The sequence below is a fragment of the Drosophila biarmipes genome, unplaced genomic scaffold (assembly GCF_025231255.1).
Source record: "Drosophila biarmipes strain raj3 unplaced genomic scaffold, RU_DBia_V1.1 ptg000026l, whole genome shotgun sequence".
In the NCBI taxonomy this organism is placed as follows: Eukaryota; Metazoa; Arthropoda; class Insecta; order Diptera; family Drosophilidae; genus Drosophila; species Drosophila biarmipes.
Window position 1 is genome coordinate 176,413 of NW_026114542.1, and position 18,669 is coordinate 195,081.

At 34.0% G+C, this 18,669-nt stretch overlaps 4 non-coding genes across 4 annotated transcripts; all 4 read left to right on the forward strand.

The window, feature by feature from the left end:
* The first annotated feature begins 183 nt into the window (after positions 1 to 183).
* LOC127012193 (large subunit ribosomal RNA) lies at positions 184 to 4,154 on the forward strand. The gene has a single exon (XR_007765719.1). It is a non-coding gene; the product is annotated as a large subunit ribosomal RNA (ribosomal RNA).
* A 5,729-nt stretch (positions 4,155 to 9,883) lies between these two features.
* Positions 9,884 to 11,878, forward strand: LOC127012182 (small subunit ribosomal RNA). Its single transcript, XR_007765708.1, has one exon. It is a non-coding gene; the product is annotated as a small subunit ribosomal RNA (ribosomal RNA).
* Positions 11,879 to 13,081: 1,203 nt separating this feature from the next.
* LOC127012166 (5.8S ribosomal RNA) lies at positions 13,082 to 13,260 on the forward strand. The gene has a single exon (XR_007765692.1). It is a non-coding gene; the product is annotated as a 5.8S ribosomal RNA (ribosomal RNA).
* A 402-nt stretch (positions 13,261 to 13,662) lies between these two features.
* On the forward strand, positions 13,663 to 17,633 carry LOC127012195 (large subunit ribosomal RNA). Its single transcript, XR_007765721.1, has one exon. It is a non-coding gene; the product is annotated as a large subunit ribosomal RNA (ribosomal RNA).
* The last annotated feature ends 1,036 nt before the right edge of the window (positions 17,634 to 18,669 follow it).

The following is an 18,669-nucleotide window of genomic DNA, read 5'->3' on the forward strand; positions in this document are numbered from 1 at the left end:
TTTATCTAGAATTGTCTCTTATTAATGATTAGAAAATAGAAAACCGTTGACAATATTATTGTTCTTCGTTGATTCGTTAAATCAAACAAATGCCATTTATATACAGATATTATTAATATAACGAATTTAATAAAATGTTTTATCATTATATATAAAGAATTAATTGCATATAAAAGTTATACACAACCTCAACTCATATGGGACTACCCCCTGAATTTAAGCATATTAATTAGGGGAGGAAAAGAAACTAACAAGGATTTTCTTAGTAGCGGCGAGCGAAAAGAAATCAGTTCAGCACTAAGTCACTTTGTCTATATGGCAAATGTGAGATGCAGTGTATGGAGCGTCAATATTCTAGTATGAGAAATTAACGATTTAAGTCCTTCTTAAATGAGGCCATTTACCCATAGAGGGTGCCAGGCCCGTATAACGTTAATGATTACTAGATGATGTTTCCAAAGAGTCGTGTTGCTTGATAGTGCAGCACTAAGTGGGTGGTAAACTCCATCTAAAACTAAATATAACCATGAGACCGATAGTAAACAAGTACCGTGAGGGAAAGTTGAAAAGAACTCTGAATAGAGAGTTAAACAGTACGTGAAACTGCTTAGAGGTTAAGCCCGATGAACCTGAATATCCGTTATGGAAAATTCATCATTAGAATTGTAATATTTAAACAATATTATGATAATAGTGTGCATTTTTTCCATATAAGGACATTGTAATCTATTAGCATACCAAATTTATCATAAAATATAACTTATAGTTTATTCAAATTAATTTGCTTGCATTTTAACACAGAATAAATGTTATTAATTTGATAAAGTGCTGATAGATTTATATGAATACAGTGCGTTAATTTTTCGGAATTATATAATGGCATAATTATCATTGATTTTTGTGTTTATTATATGCACTTGTAGGATTAACAATGCGAAAGATTCAGGATACCTTCGGGACCCGTCTTGAAACACGGACCAAGGAGTCTAACATATGTGCAAGTTATTGGGATATAAACCTAATAGCGTAATTAACTTGACTAATAATGGGATTAGTTTTTTAACTATTTATAGCTAATTAACACAATCCCGGGGCGTTCTATATAGTTATGTATAATGATATTTATATTATTTATGCCTCTAACTGGAACGTACCTTGAGCATATATGCTGTGACCCGAAAGATGGTGAACTATACTTGATCAGGTTGAAGTCAGGGGAAACCCTGATGGAAGACCGAAACAGTTCTGACGTGCAAATCGATTGTCAGAATTGAGTATAGGGGCGAAAGACCAATCGAACCATCTAGTAGCTGGTTCCTTCCGAAGTTTCCCTCAGGATAGCTGGTGCATTTTAATATTATATAAAATAATCTTATCTGGTAAAGCGAATGATTAGAGGCCTTAGGGTCGAAACGATCTTAACCTATTCTCAAACTTTAAATGGGTAAGAACCTTAACTTTCTTGATATGAAGTTCAAGGTTATGATATAATGTGCCCAGTGGGCCACTTTTGGTAAGCAGAACTGGCGCTGTGGGATGAACCAAACGTAATGTTACGGTGCCCAAATTAACAACTCATGCAGATACCATGAAAGGCGTTGGTTGCTTAAAACAGCAGGACGGTGATCATGGAAGTCGAAATCCGCTAAGGAGTGTGTAACAACTCACCTGCCGAAGCAACTAGCCCTTAAAATGGATGGCGCTTAAGTTGTATACCTATACATTACCGCTAAAGTAGATGATTTATATTACTTGTAATATAAATTTTGAAACTTTAGTGAGTAGGAAGGTACAATGGTATGCGTAGAAGTGTTTGGCGTAAGCCTGCATGGAGCTGCCATTGGTACAGATCTTGGTGGTAGTAGCAAATAATCGAATGAGACCTTGGAGGACTGAAGTGGAGAAGGGTTTCGTGTGAACAGTGGTTGATCACGAGTTAGTCGGTCCTAAGTTCAAGGCGAAAGCCGAAAATTTTCAAGTAAAATACAAATGCCAAACAAATATATATATTATATAAAATCTAGCTAAATTAATATACTTGAATAATTTTGAACGAAAGGGAATACGGTTCCAATTCCGTAACCTGTTGAGTATCCGTTTGTTATTAAATATGGGCCTCGTGCTCATCCTGGCAACAGGAACGACCATAAAGAAGCCGTCGAGAGATATCGGAAGAGTTTTCTTTTCTGTTTTATAGCCGTACTACCATGGAAGTCTTTCGCAGAGAGATATGGTAGATGGGCTAGAAGAGCATGACATATACTGTTGTGTCGATATTTTCTCCTCGGACCTTGAAAATTTATGGTGGGGACACGCAAACTTCTCAACAGGCCGTACCAATATCCGCAGCTGGTCTCCAAGGTGAAGAGTCTCTAGTCGATAGAATAATGTAGGTAAGGGAAGTCGGCAAATTAGATCCGTAACTTCGGGATAAGGATTGGCTCTGAAGATTGAGATAGTCGGGCTTGATTGGGAAACAATAACATGGTTTATGTGCTCGTTCTGGGTAAATAGAGTTTCTAGCATTTATGTTAGTTACTTGTTCCCCGGATAGTTTAGTTACGTAGCCAATTGTGGAACTTTCTTGCTAAAATTTTTAAGAATACTAATTGGGTTAAACCAATTAGTTCTTATTAATTATAACGATTATCAATTAACAATCAATTCAGAACTGGCACGGACTTGGGGAATCCGACTGTCTAATTAAAACAAAGCATTGTGATGGCCCTAGCGGGTGTTGACACAATGTGATTTCTGCCCAGTGCTCTGAATGTCAAAGTGAAGAAATTCAAGTAAGCGCGGGTCAACGGCGGGAGTAACTATGACTCTCTTAAGGTAGCCAAATGCCTCGTCATCTAATTAGTGACGCGCATGAATGGATTAACGAGATTCCTACTGTCCCTATCTACTATCTAGCGAAACCACAGCCAAGGGAACGGGCTTGGAATAATTAGCGGGGAAAGAAGACCCTTTTGAGCTTGACTCTAATCTGGCAGTGTAAGGAGACATAAGAGGTGTAGAATAAGTGGGAGATATTAGACCTCGGTTTGGTATCGCCAATGAAATACCACTACTCTTATTGTTTCCTTACTTACTTGATTAAATGGAACGTGTATCATTTCCTAGCCATTATACGGATATATTTATTATATCTTATGGTATTGGGTTTTGATGCAAGCTTCTTGATCAAAGTATCACGAGTTTGTTATATAATCGCAAACAAATTCTTTAATAAAACGGTGCATTTATGTATTTTTGATTTGAAAATTTGGTATAACTCCAATTACTCAGGTATGATCCAATTCAAGGACATTGCCAGGTAGGGAGTTTGACTGGGGCGGTACATCTCTCAAATAATAACGGAGGTGTCCCAAGGCCAGCTCAGTGCGGACAGAAACCACACATAGAGCAAAAGGGCAAATGCTGACTTGATCTCGGTGTTCAGTACACACAGGGACAGCAAAAGCTCGGCCTATCGATCCTTTTGGTTTAAAGAGTTTTTAACAAGAGGTGTCAGAAAAGTTACCATAGGGATAACTGGCTTGTGGCGGCCAAGCGTTCATAGCGACGTCGCTTTTTGATCCTTCGATGTCGGCTCTTCCTATCATTGTGAAGCAAAATTCACCAAGCGTTGGATTGTTCACCCATGCAAGGGAACGTGAGCTGGGTTTAGACCGTCGTGAGACAGGTTAGTTTTACCCTACTAATGACAAAACGTTGTTGCGACAGCATTCCTGCGTAGTACGAGAGGAACCGCAGGTACGGACCAATGGCACAATACTTGTTCGAGCGAACAGTGGTATGACGCTACGTCCGTTGGATTATGCCTGAACGCCTCTAAGGTCGTATCCGTGCTGGACTGCAATGATAAATAAGGGGCAATTTGCATTGTATGGCTTCTAAACCATTTAAAGTTTATAATTTACTTTTTAAACGACAATGGATGTGATGCCAATGTAATTTGTAACATAGTAAATTGGGAGGATCTTTGATCACCTGATGCCGCGCTAGTTACATATAAAAGCATTATTTAATACAATGACAAAGCCTAGAATCAATTGTAAACGACTTTTGTAACAGGCAAGGTGTTGTAAGTGGTTGAGCAGCTGCCATACTGCGATCCACTGAAGCTTATCCTTTGCTTGATGATTCGATAATAAAATTGCATAATTTATTTGTTGTGTTGAACTTCTTATATAAAGTTCAACCAACAATCTATTTGTATGCATTGATTGTTTGCTTGGCTTTGTGGCGAATTTTTAATCCTTTATATATTACATTCCTAAGGTCTAGATTTTCAAGTAAGAGACCAATTTGATTAACATATCAATATAAGTACAACTCGACCATCTAATAATAACAATATGAATCGTCATCTTATTAGTGACGCGAAGATTGGCAAACATATAATATAAAAATATTCCTAAGGTCTAGATTTTCAAGTAAGAGACCAATTTGATTAACATATCAATATAAGTACAACTCGACCATCTAATAATAACAATATGAATCGTCATCTTATTAGTGACGCGAAGATTGGCAAACATATAATATAAAAATATTCCTAAGGTCTAGATTTTCAAGTAAGAGACCAATTTGATTAACATATCAATATAAGTACAACTCGACCATCTAATAATAACAATATGAATCGTCATCTTATTAGTGACGCGAAGATTGGCAAACATATAATATAAAAATATTCCTAAGGTCTAGATTTTCAAGTAAGAGACCAATTTGATTAACATATCAATATAAGTACAACTCGACCATCTAATAATAATATGAATCGTCATCTTATTAGTGACGCGAAGATTGGCAAACATATAATATAAAAATATTCCTAAGGTCTAGATTTTCAAGTAAGAGACCAATTTGATTAACATATCAATATAAGTACAACTCGACCATCTAATAATAATATGAATCGTCATCTTATTAGTGACGCGAAGATTGGCAAACATATAATATAAAAATATTCCTAAGGTCTAGATTTTCAAGTAAGAGACCAATTTGATTAACATATCAATATAAGTACAACTCGACCATCTAATAATAACAATATGAATCGTCATCTTTTTAGTGACGCGAAGATTGGCAAACATATAATATAAAAATATTCCTAAGGTCTAGAATCTTAAGCAATAGACCAATTCAACTAAGAGTTGACATATAAAAATATGTTCCTTTTAATGTTAGCAAAATTTTATCGTCACATACTGTTAGTGACGCGAACGTTTTTTTCTCCATGTTTATATGAATGTTTATTCAAAGGTAGAAAGGCAGGATCGTTATTTTATAAGTGAAGCGATAAAAAAATATTATGCAATAGGACATCTATTTATAAATATTTTTAAGTCTTAGAAATTCAAGTAAAGAGATTCAAGAAATTCATTCAACTTAGAGCGCACATATAATTAAAACTATTCCTGAGGTTTAGAAACCAAATTAAATAAAGAGGACATATAAACGTATGTGGTATTTTGATGGTAGTAAAAATGTATCGCGATATTATTAGTGACGCGACCAATTTTTATACTCTTTGCTCCATGTGCAAATATATCTAGTGTTTAGATAGTCAATTAAAAATGACAATTTTAACTAAAAGACTTAAAAAAGTGTTTGTCAAACTTATAATTTTGTCAATACTATATAAAACGCCAATCATATCCTTATAAAAGTAAATACGGTATATGGTTATAAATACAAAACCATATATAAATAAAAAAATGAAATCGTATGTATATGGCTTATAGGTATAATACCTATAAGGCATAATAATGTATAATATTAGCAAATATACATATAAAAGTGCATAAATTGTATAGATATGGCATAAAGAAGGCATTTATGAGAATAGCTAGTAGAATTTGCCCATACACTACTAGCGAAATGAGATATTTATACCTAGTGAGGGCGGCACTAGTACTATAAATTGTGGCAAAATAAATCTTATGCAAATGCATAGGATTTTGTCAATACCGTACAAAAAACTAAGTAAAACGTATGGATATTGAAAAATAAATGGATTATATTCATAAAATACGAATATTTCTTGCATTCTCTTGTTATACGAGAGAATATCATACGGAGCGGGCAGCCCCTAGTATAGTAAGCAGTCGAATGGGAGACAGCGTGTCCAAAAACACCTATAGGGAGGTGGTCGTTGGCGGACCTCTCCTCGTATTGGTCAAACTTATGATTTTGTCAATACTATATAAAACGCCAATCATATCCATATAAAAGTGAATACAGTATATGGATATGAATAAAAAACCATACATAAATAAAAAAAAATATGTATAAAAAATTATACATATATTTATATTAAGCAATCGTATGGATGTGGCTTATAGGTATAATACCTATAAGGCATAATAATGTATAATATAGCAAATATACATATAAAAGTGCATGAATTGTATAGATATGGCATATAAGTGACATATTTATGAGAATAGCTAGTAGAATTTGCCCATACACTACTAGCGAAATGAGATATTTATACCTAGTGAGGGCGGCACTAGTACTATAAATTGTGGCAAAATAAATCTTATGCAAATGCATAGGATTTTGTCAATACCGTACAAAAAACTAAGTAAAACGTATGGATATTGAAAAATAAATGGATTATATTCATAAAATACGAATATTTCTTGCATTCTCTTGTTATATGAGAGAATATCATACGGAGCGGGTAGCCCCTAGTATAGTAAGCAGTCGAATGGGAGACAGCGTGTCCAAAAACACCTATAGGGAGGTGGTCGTTGGCGGACCTCTCCTCGTATTGGTCAAACTTATGATTTTGTCAATACTATATAAAACGCCAATCATATCCATATAAAAGTGAATACAGTATATGGATATGAATAAAAAACCATACATAAATAAAAAAAAATATGTATAAAAAATTATACATATATTTATATTAAGCAATCGTATGGATGTGGCTTATAGGTATAATACCTATAAGGCATAATAATGTATAATATAGCAAATATACATATAAAAGTGCATGAATTGTATAGATATGGCATATAAGTGACATATTTATGAGAATAGCTAGTAGAATTTGCCCATACACTACTAGCGAAATGAGATATTTATACCTAGTGAGGGCGGCACTAGTACTATAAATTGTGGCAAAATAAATCTTATGCAAATGCATAGGATTTTGTCAATACCGTACAAAAAACTAAGTAAAACGTATGGATATTGAAAAATAAATGGATTATATTCATAAAATACGAATATTTCTTGCATTCTCTTGTTATATGAGAGAATATCATACGGAGCGGGTAGCCCCTAGTATAGTAAGCAGTCGAATGGGAGACAGCGTGTCCAAAAACACCTATAGGGAGGTGGTCGTTGGCGGACCTCTCCTCGTATTGGTCAAACTTATGATTTTGTCAATACTATATAAAACGCCAATCATATCCATATAAAATTGAATACAGTATATGGATATGAATAAAAAACCATACAAAAATAAAAAAAAAATATGTATAAAAAATTATACATATATTTATATTAAGCAATCGTATGGATGTGGCTTATAGGTATAATACCTATAAGGCATAATAATGTATAATATAGCAAATATACATATAAAAGTGCATGAATTGTATAGATATGGCATATAAGTGACATATTTATGAGAATAGCTAGTAGAATTTCCCCATACACTACTAGCGAAATGAGATATTTATACCTAGTGAGGGCGGCACTAGTACTATAAATTGTGGCAAAATAAATCTTATGCAAATGCATAGGATTTTGTCAATACCGTACAAAAAACTAAGTAAAACGTATGGATATTGAAAAATAAATGGATTATATTCATAAAATACGAATATTTCTTGCATTCTCTTGTTATATGAGAGAATATCATACGGAGCGGGTAGCCCCTAGTATAGTAAGCAGTCGAATGGGAGACAGCGTGTCCAAAAACACCTATAGGGAGGTGGTCGTTGGCGGACCTCTCCTCGTATTGGTCAAACTTATGATTTTGTCAATACTATATAAAACGCCAATCATATCCATATAAAAGTGAATACAGTATATGGATATGAATAAAAAACCATACATAAATAAAAAAAAAATATGTATAAAAAATTATACATATATTTATATTAAGCAATCGTATGGATGTGGCTTATAGGTATAATACCTATAAGGCATAATAATGTATAATATAGCAAATATACATATAAAAGTGCATGAATTGTATAGATATGGCATATAAGTGACATATTTATGAGAATAGCTAGTAGAATTTGCCCATACACTACTAGCGAAATGAGATATTTATACCTAGTGAGGGCGGCACTAGTACTATAAATTGTGGCAAAATAAATCTTATGCAAATGCATAGGATTTTGTCAATACCATACATAAACCGTATGGATATTGAGAAGTTAATAGATTACATCTATAATATGAGAAGTATTTTAGTATTCTTATTAAATAAGAGAATACTATAAGGGTGAGTGGCAAAGAGAATTGAATATACCCGAATGGGAGACAGCGTGTCCAAAAACTACTATAGGTGGTGTGGCAAATATGAGGAAGGCAATATATCCATATAATGAAAATAAAAGTGCGTTTTCTTATTATATAAGAGAACACTATATGGGTGAGTGGCAAAGTAAATTGAATATACCCGAATGGGAGACAGCGTGTCCAAAAACTACTATAGGTGGTGTGGCAAATATGAGGAAGGCAATATATCCATATAATGAAAATAAAAGTGCGTTTTCTTATTATATAAGAGAACACTATATGGGTGAGTGGCAAAGTAAATTGAATATACCCGAATGGGAGACAGCGTGTCCAAAAACTACTATAGGTGGTGTGGCAAATATGAGGAAGGCAATATATCCATATAATGAATATAAAAGTGCGTTGTCTTATTATATAAGAGAACACTATATGGGTGAGTGGCAAAGTAAATTGAATATACCCGAATGGGAGACAGCGTGTCCAAAAACTACTATAGGATGGTCAATGGGCCGGCCGTCTGCTATTGACATATGTCAGTAGAGAAGATATTATCCGTCAAATTTGTTTCTTTATTCATTTATTTGAATACGAGACTTGGCTCCGCGGTTAATATTTTAAGCCCAAAGATAATAACGTTGAAACAAAGGCCAAGTTTCTATTGTACATAGAATAACAAATTGTTTCCGAATTTTATCGTTAATTTTAGGAGGTAGGCTAACATGATTTATATTATATGTGTATTATTAAATAATAATAGTACATAAAAGTCTACCAAAGAAATATAAAAATGTAATTATGAATACATTTTCAATATTAATATCAACTTATATTGTTGATAATAAAAAATAGCTATTAAGAGAGTTATTTAAGAAATTATATAATATATAATAAAGAGTATATATATAAATAATATATAAGTATATATTATTTAAGAAATAAATATAGTAGTAATAATTATATATATACACTCGGTTCTATTTTATATATTACCAGAGACTTATATGGATATATATAGATAAATTTTAAATTTATCGTCAAAATACAAATGATTAACTCAATATCTTATATTGGTTAAACAAAAATTGTACATGTGTGGATACAATATATTATGTATGTCGAACAAAAATGATATTTTAGAATGAAATGTGCATATATAAAGAAAATATATGAAAAATAAATATTGTGTTTATAAAGAATATGATTCTTTTTGACATCAATAAAAACTTGTTATTATTAGTGGCGAAACAAGTATAAATTGGAAAACAAACGTATACGAATGCTATATAAAAATGGCCGTATTCGATAGAAATAAAATCTATAACAACATATATATTGCTAATTTCTATTCAAAAAATATGAATGAAATATGAATAAAAACATTATTCTGGTTGATCCTGCCAGTAGTTATATGCTTGTCTCAAAGATTAAGCCATGCATGTCTAAGTACACACGAATTAAAAGTGAAACCGCAAAAGGCTCATTATATCAGTTATGGTTCCTTAGATCGTTAACAGTTACTTGGATAACTGTGGTAATTCTAGAGCTAATACATGCAATTAAAACATGAACCTTATGGAACATGTGCTTTTATTAGGCTAAAACCAAGCGATCGCAAGATCGTTATATTGGTTGAACTCTAGATAACATGCAGATCGTATGGTCTTGTACCGACGACAGATCTTTCAAATGTCTGCCCTATCAACTTTTGATGGTAGTATCTAGGACTACCATGGTTGCAACGGGTAACGGGGAATCAGGGTTCGATTCCGGAGAGGGAGCCTGAGAAACGGCTACCACATCTAAGGAAGGCAGCAGGCGCGTAAATTACCCACTCCCAGCTCGGGGAGGTAGTGACGAAAAATAACAATACAGGACTCATATCCGAGGCCCTGTAATTGGAATGAGTACACTTTAAATCCTTTAACAAGGACCAATTGGAGGGCAAGTCTGGTGCCAGCAGCCGCGGTAATTCCAGCTCCAATAGCGTATATTAAAGTTGTTGCGGTTAAAACGTTCGTAGTTGAACTTGTGCTTCATACGGGTAGTACAACTTACAATTGTGGTTAGTACTATACCTTTATGTATGTAAGCGTATTACCGGTGGAGTTCTTACATGTGCTTAGATACTTGTATTTTTTCATATGTTCCTCCTATTTAAAAACCTGCATTAGTGCTCTTAAACGAGTGTTATTGTGGGCCGGTACAATTACTTTGAACAAATTAGAGTGCTTAAAGCAGGCTTCAAATGCCTGAATATTCTGTGCATGGGATAATGAAATAAGACCTCTGTTCTGCTTTCATTGGTTTTCAGATCAAGAGGTAATGATTAATAGAAGCAGTTTGGGGGCATTAGTATTACGACGCGAGAGGTGAAATTCTTGGACCGTCGTAAGACTAACTTAAGCGAAAGCATTTGCCAAAGATGTTTTCATTAATCAAGAACGAAAGTTAGAGGTTCGAAGGCGATCAGATACCGCCCTAGTTCTAACCATAAACGATGCCAGCTAGCAATTGGGTGTAGCTACTTTTATGGCTCTCTCAGTCGCTTCCCGGGAAACCAAAGCTTTTGGGCTCCGGGGGAAGTATGGTTGCAAAGCTGAAACTTAAAGGAATTGACGGAAGGGCACCACCAGGAGTGGAGCCTGCGGCTTAATTTGACTCAACACGGGAAAACTTACCAGGTCCGAACATAAGTGTGTAAGACAGATTGATAGCTCTTTCTCGAATCTATGGGTGGTGGTGCATGGCCGTTCTTAGTTCGTGGAGTGATTTGTCTGGTTAATTCCGATAACGAACGAGACTCAAATATATTAAATAGATATCTTCAGGATTATGGTGTTGAAGCTTATATAGCCTTCATTCATGGTGGCAGTAAAATGTTTATTGTGTTTGAATGTGTTTATATAAGTGGAGCCGTACCTGTTGGTTTGTCCCATTATAAGGACACTAGCTTCTTAAATGGACAAATTGCGTCTAGCAATAATGAGATTGAGCAATAACAGGTCTGTGATGCCCTTAGATGTCCTGGGCTGCACGCGCGCTACAATGAAAGTATCAACGTGTATTTCCTAGACCGAGAGGTCCGGGTAAACCGCTGAACCACTTTCATGCTTGGGATTGTGAACTGAAACTGTTCACATGAACTTGGAATTCCCAGTAAGTGTGAGTCATTAACTCGCATTGATTACGTCCCTGCCCTTTGTACACACCGCCCGTCGCTACTACCGATTGAATTATTTAGTGAGGTCTCCGGACGTGATCACTGTGACGCCTTGCGTGTTACGGTTGTTTCGCAAAAGTTGACCGAACTTGATTATTTAGAGGAAGTAAAAGTCGTAACAAGGTTTCCGTAGGTGAACCTGCGGAAGGATCATTAATGTTTTAATATCCTTACCGTTAATAAAATATTTGTTTATATTATAATAAATACATTATAGTATTACAAATAAAATATGAATTGCCAAAATGTATATGAGATCTATTATAGATCAAATGAAATTTCGAACAAGCAAATCGAAATAATGCAAATATTAAAATTATATATTGTATTTAATACATATGAGAGAAATTAATAAGCAGCCAAAGCAAACAAATAAAAATTCGAACAAGCAAATCGAATTATTAAAATAATAATATTAAATTATTATTGTATATCCTTACCGTTAATAAAATATTTGTTTATATTATAATAAATACATTATAATAATACAAATAAAATATGAATTGCCAAAATGTATATGAGATCTAATATAGATCAAATAAAATTTCGAACAAGCAAATCGAAATAATGCAAATATTAAAATTATATATTGTATTTAATACATATGAGAGAAATAATAAGCAGCCAAAGCAAACAAATAAAAATTCGAACAAGCAAATCGAATTATTAAAATAATAATATTAAATTATTATTGTATATCCTTACCGTTAATAAAATATTTGTTTATATTATAATAAATACATTATAGTAATACAAATAAAATATGAATTGCCAAAATGTATATGATCTAATATAGATCAAATGAAATTTCGAACAAGCAAATCGAAATAATGCAAATATTAAAATTATATATTGTATTTAATACATATGAGAGAAATAATAAGCAGCCAAAACAAACAAATAAAAATTCGAACAAGCAAATCGAATTATTAAAATAATAATATTAAATTATTATTGTATATAAACACAATTAAAATACTGTGTGTATATGGACCATAATATACACGCGTTGCGATATGTATTGTTCATCTCAGTTATGCGCATACATTGGATAATGCAACAACCTAAAATGTACAATGTTGTACCTGGTTTTATACAGGTTAATGTTTTATATAAATTTCAATTTATATCGCTAAAAAAGTATTAATATATATATATATATATTTATTTACAATAAATGCAATTTAAAAAGAAATACTTTGATATATATTGGTTATATAAAACTAAGACATTTCGCAGCATTCGTTTTAGGTATAAAAATAAATTTATTGAAGGAATTGATATATGCCAGTAAAATGGTGTATTTTTAATTTCTTTCAATAAAAACATATTTGACAAAATTAAGAAACCAATTTATAAAACTCTAAGCGGTGGATCACTCGGCTCATGGGTCGATGAAGAACGCAGCAAACTGTGCGTCATCGTGTGAACTGCAGGACACATGAACATCGACATTTTGAACGCATATCGCAGTCCATGCTGTTATGTACTTTAATTAATTTTATAGTGCTGCTTGGACTACATATGGTTGAGGGTTGTAAGACTATGCTAATTAAGTTGCTTATACAAATTTTATAATGAAATTTTATAAGCATATGGTATATTATTGGATAATAATAATTTAATTATTTTATTCATAATATTAAAAAATATATGAAAAACATTATCTCACATTAGTAAATAATTTGAATGTGAAAAACGAAGAGAAATATTTTCTTTTTCAATCAAATGATACTGAGAAATGTCTAGCATAAAAATTTATCTAGAATTGTCTCTTATTAATGATTAGAAAATAGAAAACCGTTGACAATATTATTGTTCTTCGTTGATTCGTTAAATCAAACAAATGCCATTTATATACAGATATTATTAATATAACGAATTTAATAAAATGTTTTATCATTATATATAAAGAATTAATTGCATATAAAAGTTATACACAACCTCAACTCATATAGGACTACCCCCTGAATTTAAGCATATTAATTAGGGGAGGAAAAGAAACTAACAAGGATTTTCTTAGTAGCGGCGAGCGAAAAGAAATCAGTTCAGCACTAAGTCACTTTGTCTATATGGCAAATGTGAGATGCAGTGTATGGAGCGTCAATATTCTAGTATGAGAAATTAACGATTTAAGTCCTTCTTAAATGAGGCCATTTACCCATAGAGGGTGCCAGGCCCGTATAACGTTAATGATTACTAGATGATGTTTCCAAAGAGTCGTGTTGCTTGATAGTGCAGCACTAAGTGGGTGGTAAACTCCATCTAAAACTAAATATAACCATGAGACCGATAGTAAACAAGTACCGTGAGGGAAAGTTGAAAAGAACTCTGAATAGAGAGTTAAACAGTACGTGAAACTGCTTAGAGGTTAAGCCCGATGAACCTGAATATCCGTTATGGAAAATTCATCATTAGAATTGTAATATTTAAACAATATTATGATAATAGTGTGCATTTTTTCCATATAAGGACATTGTAATCTATTAGCATACCAAATTTATCATAAAATATAACTTATAGTTTATTCAAATTAATTTGCTTGCATTTTAACACAGAATAAATGTTATTAATTTGATAAAGTGCTGATAGATTTATATGAATACAGTGCGTTAATTTTTCGGAATTATATAATGGCATAATTATCATTGATTTTTGTGTTTATTATATGCACTTGTAGGATTAACAATGCGAAAGATTCAGGATACCTTCGGGACCCGTCTTGAAACACGGACCAAGGAGTCTAACATATGTGCAAGTTATTGGGATATAAACCTAATAGCGTAATTAACTTGACTAATAATGGGATTAGTTTTTTAACTATTTATAGCTAATTAACACAATCCCGGGGCGTTCTATATAGTTATGTATAATGATATTTATATTATTTATGCCTCTAACTGGAACGTACCTTGAGCATATATGCTGTGACCCGAAAGATGGTGAACTATACTTGATCAGGTTGAAGTCAGGGGAAACCCTGATGGAAGACCGAAACAGTTCTGACGTGCAAATCGATTGTCAGAATTGAGTATAGGGGCGAAAGACCAATCGAACCATCTAGTAGCTGGTTCCTTCCGAAGTTTCCCTCAGGATAGCTGGTGCATTTTAATATTATATAAAATAATCTTATCTGGTAAAGCGAATGATTAGAGGCCTTAGGGTCGAAACGATCTTAACCTATTCTCAAACTTTAAATGGGTAAGAACCTTAACTTTCTTGATATGAAGTTCAAGGTTATGATATAATGTGCCCAGTGGGCCACTTTTGGTAAGCAGAACTGGCGCTGTGGGATGAACCAAACGTAATGTTACGGTGCCCAAATTAACAACTCATGCAGATACCATGAAAGGCGTTGGTTGCTTAAAACAGCAGGACGGTGATCATGGAAGTCGAAATCCGCTAAGGAGTGTGTAACAACTCACCTGCCGAAGCAACTAGCCCTTAAAATGGATGGCGCTTAAGTTGTATACCTATACATTACCGCTAAAGTAGATGATTTATATTACTTGTAATATAAATTTTGAAACTTTAGTGAGTAGGAAGGTACAATGGTATGCGTAGAAGTGTTTGGCGTAAGCCTGCATGGAGCTGCCATTGGTACAGATCTTGGTGGTAGTAGCAAATAATCGAATGAGACCTTGGAGGACTGAAGTGGAGAAGGGTTTCGTGTGAACAGTGGTTGATCACGAGTTAGTCGGTCCTAAGTTCAAGGCGAAAGCCGAAAATTTTCAAGTAAAATACAAATGCCAAACAAATATATATATTATATAAAATCTAGCTAAATTAATATACTTGAATAATTTTGAACGAAAGGGAATACGGTTCCAATTCCGTAACCTGTTGAGTATCCGTTTGTTATTAAATATGGGCCTCGTGCTCATCCTGGCAACAGGAACGACCATAAAGAAGCCGTCGAGAGATATCGGAAGAGTTTTCTTTTCTGTTTTATAGCCGTACTACCATGGAAGTCTTTCGCAGAGAGATATGGTAGATGGGCTAGAAGAGCATGACATATACTGTTGTGTCGATATTTTCTCCTCGGACCTTGAAAATTTATGGTGGGGACACGCAAACTTCTCAACAGGCCGTACCAATATCCGCAGCTGGTCTCCAAGGTGAAGAGTCTCTAGTCGATAGAATAATGTAGGTAAGGGAAGTCGGCAAATTAGATCCGTAACTTCGGGATAAGGATTGGCTCTGAAGATTGAGATAGTCGGGCTTGATTGGGAAACAATAACATGGTTTATGTGCTCGTTCTGGGTAAATAGAGTTTCTAGCATTTATGTTAGTTACTTGTTCCCCGGATAGTTTAGTTACGTAGCCAATTGTGGAACTTTCTTGCTAAAATTTTTAAGAATACTAATTGGGTTAAACCAATTAGTTCTTATTAATTATAACGATTATCAATTAACAATCAATTCAGAACTGGCACGGACTTGGGGAATCCGACTGTCTAATTAAAACAAAGCATTGTGATGGCCCTAGCGGGTGTTGACACAATGTGATTTCTGCCCAGTGCTCTGAATGTCAAAGTGAAGAAATTCAAGTAAGCGCGGGTCAACGGCGGGAGTAACTATGACTCTCTTAAGGTAGCCAAATGCCTCGTCATCTAATTAGTGACGCGCATGAATGGATTAACGAGATTCCTACTGTCCCTATCTACTATCTAGCGAAACCACAGCCAAGGGAACGGGCTTGGAATAATTAGCGGGGAAAGAAGACCCTTTTGAGCTTGACTCTAATCTGGCAGTGTAAGGAGACATAAGAGGTGTAGAATAAGTGGGAGATATTAGACCTCGGTTTGGTATCGCCAATGAAATACCACTACTCTTATTGTTTCCTTACTTACTTGATTAAATGGAACGTGTATCATTTCCTAGCCATTATACGGATATATTTATTATATCTTATGGTATTGGGTTTTGATGCAAGCTTCTTGATCAAAGTATCACGAGTTTGTTATATAATCGCAAACAAATTCTTTAATAAAACGGTGCATTTATGTATTTTTGATTTGAAAATTTGGTATAACTCCAATTACTCAGGTATGATCCAATTCAAGGACATTGCCAGGTAGGGAGTTTGACTGGGGCGGTACATCTCTCAAATAATAACGGAGGTGTCCCAAGGCCAGCTCAGTGCGGACAGAAACCACACATAGAGCAAAAGGGCAAATGCTGACTTGATCTCGGTGTTCAGTACACACAGGGACAGCAAAAGCTCGGCCTATCGATCCTTTTGGTTTAAAGAGTTTTTAACAAGAGGTGTCAGAAAAGTTACCATAGGGATAACTGGCTTGTGGCGGCCAAGCGTTCATAGCGACGTCGCTTTTTGATCCTTCGATGTCGGCTCTTCCTATCATTGTGAAGCAAAATTCACCAAGCGTTGGATTGTTCACCCATGCAAGGGAACGTGAGCTGGGTTTAGACCGTCGTGAGACAGGTTAGTTTTACCCTACTAATGACAAAACGTTGTTGCGACAGCATTCCTGCGTAGTACGAGAGGAACCGCAGGTACGGACCAATGGCACAATACTTGTTCGAGCGAACAGTGGTATGACGCTACGTCCGTTGGATTATGCCTGAACGCCTCTAAGGTCGTATCCGTGCTGGACTGCAATGATAAATAAGGGGCAATTTGCATTGTATGGCTTCTAAACCATTTAAAGTTTATAATTTACTTTTTAAACGACAATGGATGTGATGCCAATGTAATTTGTAACATAGTAAATTGGGAGGATCTTTGATCACCTGATGCCGCGCTAGTTACATATAAAAGCATTATTTAATACAATGACAAAGCCTAGAATCAATTGTAAACGACTTTTGTAACAGGCAAGGTGTTGTAAGTGGTTGAGCAGCTGCCATACTGCGATCCACTGAAGCTTATCCTTTGCTTGATGATTCGATAATAAAATTGCATAATTTATTTGTTGTGTTGAACTTCTTATATAAAGTTCAACCAACAATCTATTTGTATGCATTGATTGTTTGCTTGGCTTTGTGGCGAATTTTTAATCCTTTATATATTACATTCCTAAGGTCTAGATTTTCAAGTAAGAGACCAATTTGATTAACATATCAATATAAGTACAACTCGACCATCTAATAATAACAATATGAATCGTCATCTTATTAGTGACGCGAAGATTGGCAAACATATAATATAAAAATATTCCTAAGGTCTAGATTTTCAAGTAAGAGACCAATTTGATTAACATATCAATATAAGTACAACTCGACCATCTAATAATAACAATATGAATCGTCATCTTATTAGTGACGCGAAGATTGGCAAACATATAATATAAAAATATTCCTAAGGTCTAGATTTTCAAGTAAGAGACCAATTTGATTAACATATCAATATAAGTACAACTCGACCATCTAATAATAACAATATGAATCGTCATCTTATTAGTGACGCGAAGATTGGCAAACATATAATATAAAAATATTCCTAAGGTCTAGATTTTCAAGTAAGAGACCAATTTGATTAACATATCAATATAAGTACAACTCGACCATCTAATAATAACAATATGAATCGTCATCTTATTAGTGACGCGAAGATTGGCAAACATATAATATAAAAATATTCCTAAGGTCTAGATTTTCAAGTAAGAGACCAATTTGATTAACATATCAATATAAGTACAACTCGACCATCTAATAATAATATGAATCGTCATCTTATTAGTGACGCGAAGATTGGCAAACATATAATATAAAAATATTCCTAAGGTCTAGATTTTCAAGTAAGAGACCAATTTGATTAACATATCAATATAAGTACAACTCGACCATCTAATAATAACAATATGAATCGTCATCTTATTAGTGACGCGAAGATTGGCAAACATATAATATAAAAATATTCCTAAGGTCTAGATTTTCAAGTAAGAGACCAATTTGATTAACATATCAATATAAGTACAACTCGAC